The sequence below is a fragment of the Grammomys surdaster genome, unplaced genomic scaffold, assembly GCF_004785775.1.
Source record: "Grammomys surdaster isolate TR1022 unplaced genomic scaffold, NIH_TR_1.0 133, whole genome shotgun sequence".
Taxonomy (NCBI): Eukaryota; Metazoa; Chordata; class Mammalia; order Rodentia; family Muridae; genus Grammomys; species Grammomys surdaster.
The window spans coordinates 15,059,285-15,066,574 of NW_021604591.1; positions in this window are offsets into that span (position 1 = coordinate 15,059,285).

Sequence of the window (7,290 nt, forward strand, 5' to 3'; positions counted from 1 at the left end):
GAAAGAAAGAAAGAAAGAAAGAAAGAAAGAAAGAAAGAAAGAAAGAACAGACAGGCCTGGAATACTAGCATGAAATAGCTATTTTCCCACATTTCACAAAATTGGGAAAAGAAGAATTCGATGACTTATCTTTAACATACCTGACAAAATTTGGTAGCCTTCTGGACTCTTCGAGACGGCATGATTTCTGTAGCCAAGAAGTCCTTGAGTATACAACAGTGAATACTTGTGCACAGATGAATGAAGGGCTTGCATTCTATTAAACCAGCTAGGGCCATACACTATGTGCGTTCCCAGCTGCCTTATGCTCCACTTTGGTTTGCCATAAATAAATCAAAGTGTTCAGAAACCACTTAGCAGCTTTGGATGCAGGAGTTGGCAGATGTAATCGTGGACTTCATTCAGCCTTGTCTCTCACATATATTCAAATTAGCTGATTTTAAACCAGCAATGACTTCATTAGCTTCCTGGTCTCTGTTTTATATATATATAAGATATCTGTATAAGCTTCAAATACACATACATGTATGCACACACACATTTTATTTATATATATATATATATAATTGGATATATGAGCTATATGATATATGATGTATTATATACTATTATAGAATATAATTCAGTGTGTATACATATAATACACATATACAATTAAATGCATATATGGCATATATGTTGTGTGTGTGTGTGTGTGTGTGTGTGTGTGTGTATGGTTTATTTAGGGATGCTGTTTGTTTGAGACAAGATCTCATTTTGTAGTTCTGACTAGTTGCATGCCTTTAGTCCTAGCACTCAGGAGGAAGAGGCAGGCAGTTCAAGACTCAGCTTGTTTTACAGAGTGAGTTCCAGTACAGGACACATAGGGCTACACAGAGAAACTCTGTCTTAAAGAAATAATAATAATAAATAAAATAAAAAATAGAAATTTTGTACAATATATTCTGATCATTGTTCCTCTCCTCCAACTCCCACAAAATCCTCCCCACCTCCTCACCCACCCAGTTCCAAGCATTCACATCTATTCTTAACTGATTTCCAATTGAACCCAGGTTTGTTCTTTCAGCTCTCATGGCTATGTCCTCCCTTTGCCTTGCCTCTGTGAGACTGGAGATGCCTTTCAGTTAATAGGCACCCCATACGTGTTTTCTCATAAGTGATAATCATAGTGATGAGAACGGGGAACTTGGTGACATGGAATTTTATGGTTCTTCCTAACTCTGCACTTAATTTGGTTGATCCCTCCTAGGCAGAGCTGATTAATTTGCCCATCAGCTTTCAGCTCCCAATGTGGAATCAGGAAATGAGTTTAAATACTGATGCCCTGGACCCACCAAGGAAATCTGCTTTTAGGATCTTTCCTTTCAAGAACTACCAATTTAAGTTAGGGCCAAGAACTGGGCAAGTGCAGGTTTACCATTGAGCTAACTCCCAGCCCAGCCTAGTGATTCAGACACTGTTGGGTTTGGGAGCATAATCACCTACTTAAAACTTTTTAAGTAAAGGAGGCTGTTACTGTACACACAAAGATGACTAAGAAACTGTTTGCAAGTTGGGGGTATGTAAGAAAGGTATCAGAATCAATCTAAATGTTGTTTTCAAAGTAACTTGGGTGAAAAGCCACAAGCGATACGTACGTGTCTGTATAACTCTACAGATGTGCGTGGGAAGATTCAGGAGCCAGGCTACAGGACAGGTGTGCAAATACTGACAGAGTACTTTGTACGAATGTATTCATCTATATTTTAGAATGAGGGGGAGACACAAGGATGGAGGGAGAAGGGGAAGGGTCTAGGGAGGGACGGAGAAAGGGAGAGAAAGATGAGGGATGGGGGCTGATGGGACAGGAGGGACAAAGGAGGTTTGATTTGGTATAGAAAAGTTTTTTTTTTTTTTAATGCAGGGTCTCTCTCCATAACCCTGGCTATCCTAGAACACACTATGTAGATCAGGCTGGCCTCAAAGTCACCTTCTTCTGCCTCCTCAGTGCTGGGATCAAAGGCATGCAATATCACACCTAACTAGAAAGGAACTCTTAATTCAACTAGAAACTAAGAAGATGAAAATGTCTTGAACTCATCCTGGGATGCTAAGTAAACCTGTGTATCTAAAGCAGAGGGAGCCTGGACCAGGTATCTCAGACCTTTGGCTTCTGTTCTCTGAAAGAGCTCAAACAAGTATCAAGAACAGCAGTACTATCGACTAACAGGACCGATGAGCAAGTAAAGGGTTGGAAATGCTAATGGAGAATCAAGGGAAAACGTAGAAATTAGTAACATTGTAACAGGAGCTGGAGAGATGGCTCAGCAGATACCAGGATGAACGGCTCTTACAGAGCACTGGACTCTGCTTCCCAACACTCACATCAGGCAGATCACAACAACTATCTGTAAATCTAGCTCCAGGGCACTGGAGTCCTCTGGCCTCTGCAGCACTGCTATGTGCACTTACAGATACATATGCATACACATAATTAAAAATAATTAAAAATTAATGTAGACAACAACACCTAAGGCGATTAAAGGCTGTGATAAGGTTGGGAAAGTACTAAGCATTTCTCAAGAAATAGGTTTTTTTCTTTACTTCTCTTGTATAAGTGTTCTGTTTGCATGTATGTCTGTTTGATGTGTGTTCCTGGTCCCTGCAGAGGTCAGAAGAGAGCATCAGACCCCCTGGAACAGAAATTACAAGCAGCTGTGAGCCACTGTATGGGTGTTGGGAGTCAAAACCAGGTCTTCTGCAAGAGCAGCCAGTGCTCTTAACCTGTGGACCACCCTTCAATGTTTTTTAATCATTACCTAACTTTAATTTTTAAATTGACGGACCTGGAAATTAAATGTACTTTTTTGTTGTTTACTTCCCCCATTAATTAATTAATTTACTCATTTTCTGTCTTGATTGCTGCCCCCTGTTCCCCTTCACACAGTCTCTTCCCCATCTCCAACCCCCCTGGATATCCCCCCACTCTGGCACATTGTTTACTTTTTTGTAGACCAGTCTGGCTTATATAATAGAGACCCTCCTCAAACATATAGCAGTCCTCCTGCCTCAGCTTCCTGAATGGGTACATGTTTATGTCTCCACCCCTGGCTTTGAATAGTCCTGTTTTGACCATCCTTAAGGCAGAGATAAGAAATAGAGAAGTATGAAGAGAAAGAAACAATTCCCGGCTAGGAAGAATAGTGAAGGGTCCACAAGATGGCTCAGCAGGAAAAGATGCCTGCGGCAAGCAAAGCTTGATAAATGTGAGTTCGATTCCCAGGGCCCACTTGGTTGAAGGAAAAGAATGGGCTCCTGTCTTGAATCTCCACTTACCCATCTTGGCATGTAAGCACTCACATACATGCATGCAGAATAAATAAAAATGTTATTTGAACTAATCATGTTACATACTAATGGTTATAGATGAAACATTAAATTCTTCAAGAAATATGAATTGTCTTAATTTTGGCAAAAAATATTGGAGTTCTTCTAGATTTACTTATTTTATGTATGTGAATATTTTGTCTGCGTGTCTGTATACCATGGACATTCCTGGTGCTGGAGGAGGCTAGAAAAGGGTGGAGTTACAGATGGCTGTGAACCATCATGTTCATGCTGGGAACTGAACTCTGGTCCTCTACAACAGCAGTAATGCTCTTAAAAGCTCAGCTATCTCTCTTGCCTCTTACTTATTTATTTGGTGGGTCTGAGCATTGTGACTACACTTAGGGAGATGCACCCCATGTAAGTAGTGGGGGAATAGAACAAACAGCAGCATCAGACCCTCCGGAATGGGACTTAGGGAGGGGTTGGGAGCAAGTTGTGGGTTCTGGGAATAGAACCTAGGACACGTCTACAAAAGCAGCAAGTGCTCGTAACTACTGAGGTATCTCTTCAGCTTTAATCTTTTAGAGGGATCTAGCTACTGATTACTGTAGTGGATAGATATAGCAGGAACCTAGAGTTTAATATGTGTGTATGTGTCTATGTGTCTATGTGTCTATGTGTATCTGATCAAAGTAGAAATAAATATGATATGAGTGAGCAAAGAACAAGAGAAGGTAATGAAATACAGACATTTTGAAATAGAAGGAAGGGTGAACTATTGGAAGTAGAAAGGGGATCGGCAAGAAGGAAGGCAGGACGTGAAAGTGTGTTTGGAGTAAGGAAAGAACATGTTTGGGTATACGTGTGTCTATGAAAATGTCACTGTGTGTGTGTGTGTGTGTGTGTGTGTGAGAGAGAGAGAGAGAGAGAGAGAGAGAGAGAGAGAGAAGAGAGAGAGAGAGAGAGAGAGAGAGAGAGAGAGAATGAAACTCGTTGCCTTCTATCTAACCAAAATAATAATTAAAAACAAGGACCTCAGTTTCAGAAGGTGAAAAAGAGAGAAAGAAAAGTGAGTATTTTTGGTCCTAATTTGACCCTAGTGCTTGCAAAAGTAACAAAGCGAAGATAACTTTGCTCAGGAGCACACCTGCTTGGCTTGACATTAGTCTGTTTGAATTGTTGAAATTCTTTTCAGAGAAAATTTACAGAAAGTGACCAGAAAATAAGATACGAGGTGTCACTTGTATCAGTGGTATTTTGTGCTATTTGAATACTAAGTTTCAGGCAGAACACATTAATGGCCGATGGTTCAAAACGGGCAAAATATTGCCTGCCAATCATGTGGATAGGTATAGCTCAGTGGCAGACCCATGCCTGGCAATTTGATTCCCACCACTACAACAAACAAACCAAAAACTTAAAATGTATCACAGTGCCTTTGCATTTCAAATCTTGTCTGATAAAAATGTTAGGTTTTGTTTACCTGTTTAATAGACTATCTGAGATGGAATTTCATTATATAGCTAACCTTGAACAATCCTCCTATCTCAGTCCCCAAAGTGCTCGGATTACAGATATGAGACACCGAACTTTGTTCAAAAAAGTATGTAAGATCTGAAAAGAAGAATATTTTCAAGGTTAAAGAAGAGACCAAGGGGGCTGAGGCTGGCAGCTACGGCCTCAGGTGATGTGCCTGTAAAGCTGTCTCTACTATTTCTTAAATATAATTTTCACACACATAACTCTAACCAGGGACTTGATTTGACCTTGCCTATAAGATTTGAAGGAAGAATGGAGACAGTTTTAGCTTTTGTAAAGTCAGGAGGGACCAGACATGAGCCCCACACCTTTGTCAGGTACATTTTCGCTACTGTTCCCAAACGGGAAAGGATTAAGATGAAGGAAGTTAGGGCGACAATCTTTAAAATAATTCTTCCTAACCCAGAAGACAAACTTTTTTCAAAGAATTGTGAGGCCCTTGAAGTGGTGACACACGCCTTTAATCCCTGCACTGCAGAGACAGAGGCAGGCAGATCTCTGTGACTTTAAGGCCAGCCTGGTCTATAGATCAAGTTCCAGGACAGCCAGAACTACACAGAAAAATCCTGTATGTGTGGCAGGAGGGGGGTGAGGGTGGGGGAGGGGACACACAAACCAAACAGAGAGTTGTGGGAAGAGATGCTGCTGCAAGCTGTGGGAACTTGTTTCAAAGCACCTGGCATGTGTGTTCCTGATTTATTAGTATTTGCTTACTTAGTGTATGTGTATGTGTGCAGGGTCAGAGGACAACTTACAGGAGTTGGTCCTGGCCTTCCATCATGTGGATGGAGCTCACATTGGTAGTCTTAGGCTAAGCCATCTCATTAGCCACCCCCCCCCCAATTTTTAAATGTGGGTACTGGGAATCCAAACTCTAGTATCCATGCTTGCATAGTAAGTGCTCTTACCCAGAGAGCCATATTCCCAGCCCAGATGTAGTTGTTATATGATATATGTTATTGTTTTGAGATTAATGATAGTGAAGATAATAAGGAACAGGTTTATACCTGTTCAGAACAAAGGTAAACACGATAGATATATGGTTGTTATAGATTAGTGATTGACACTTGGGGATGGGAGATGGGCAACGAGTGTTAATGACCACTGTGGAGTTTCTATCGGGGTTATGAAAATGGTCTCACATGGATTGTATGGTCCATTCACTGTCCCTAAATGTCACTCCTACTCATTTGACCGTTATGATTTGCTGTTTAAGATACTAACTTTGTTTCCAGTCATCAGAATAAATAAAACCATCTTTTGATACAGATGTACATGACTACATAACTAATATTATCAATTATCAGGTAAGACTTTTCTAAGAATCACTGCCTGACCACCCCACCAAGCTAGCAAGTTAGGGACACTAGTACCTCCTCACCTGTCCTTCAAAGGGGAGTAAGAAGAGGTGGAAACCGCACACTTCTCTTCGGGGAAGGTAATGAAGACGGGGAGCTTTGGTGTGTCTCTGAACAATTATGCACATTTATAAAAAGCTGGGCTTTCATGAGGCCTTCTGTCCATCATCACCTGGTCTGGGAGATGGAGCACTCACCTGAGCCATCCCTCTTCCACAAGACGCTTCACCATCCCAAACTCTGAGAAGCATAAATAAAGACCACTGGGAATGGCTTTGCTGTCTGACCTTTAACCTGGGATGAAAATAAAGCCTGGAGAATGTTATCCTGACTCAGGCTCTGGCAGAGTCGCTCCTCTCACCTGTTGACAAGCGCCTGCCAGACCTCGGAGTTACCTTTGATTTAGCAGTAATGGCATCCCCACACATAGCAGAGGTCCTTAAGTCAATTTTATGGTAACCTGAGAGCCATTTCCTGCTTCAAAATGATGTCACTGTCTGTTAACACATACTAGAGTGACCACCGAATTCACAGAGCCGTAGATCACACTCCCTCAAAGCTGGCTAAAAACAAATGCTGTGTGAGCTTTCAAACTGAAAAAGGAAGTTTGAGTCCATTTCACCTCTGTAAACCCCTAAAAGGTATCTCAACAGATGTTTCCAAAGAATCAAGAAAGGATTTTATGAATCAGAAGTCTACACCTGAGAGGTCTGAGTGTTTTTGTTTTTGCTTTTGTTTTAATTGGGATAGATGCAGTTAGAACTGGGGTGGAGAATCAGAGACATTAAGCCATCCACACCTGTAACTGAAGTTTATTTTACATTTGGTCTTTGTTTTGTTTTCCACTGAAAATATTTTACTCAGTTTAGTGCCTTCTCCCCTGAAACTGGCTTGTATCGATAAGCATTATCTTAGGGCTACACATTTTAGCGAGGTGTTGTAGGGCGTGCTAGTCCATCCCTTAGGAGAAAGAGGTTGGAGGACCAGGAATTTGACCTTATGCTTGACTGCACAGTGAGGCAGCCTTAAGATCTTGTTCCTTTCCTTTCCTTTCCTTTCCTTTCCTTTCCTTTCCTTTCCTTTC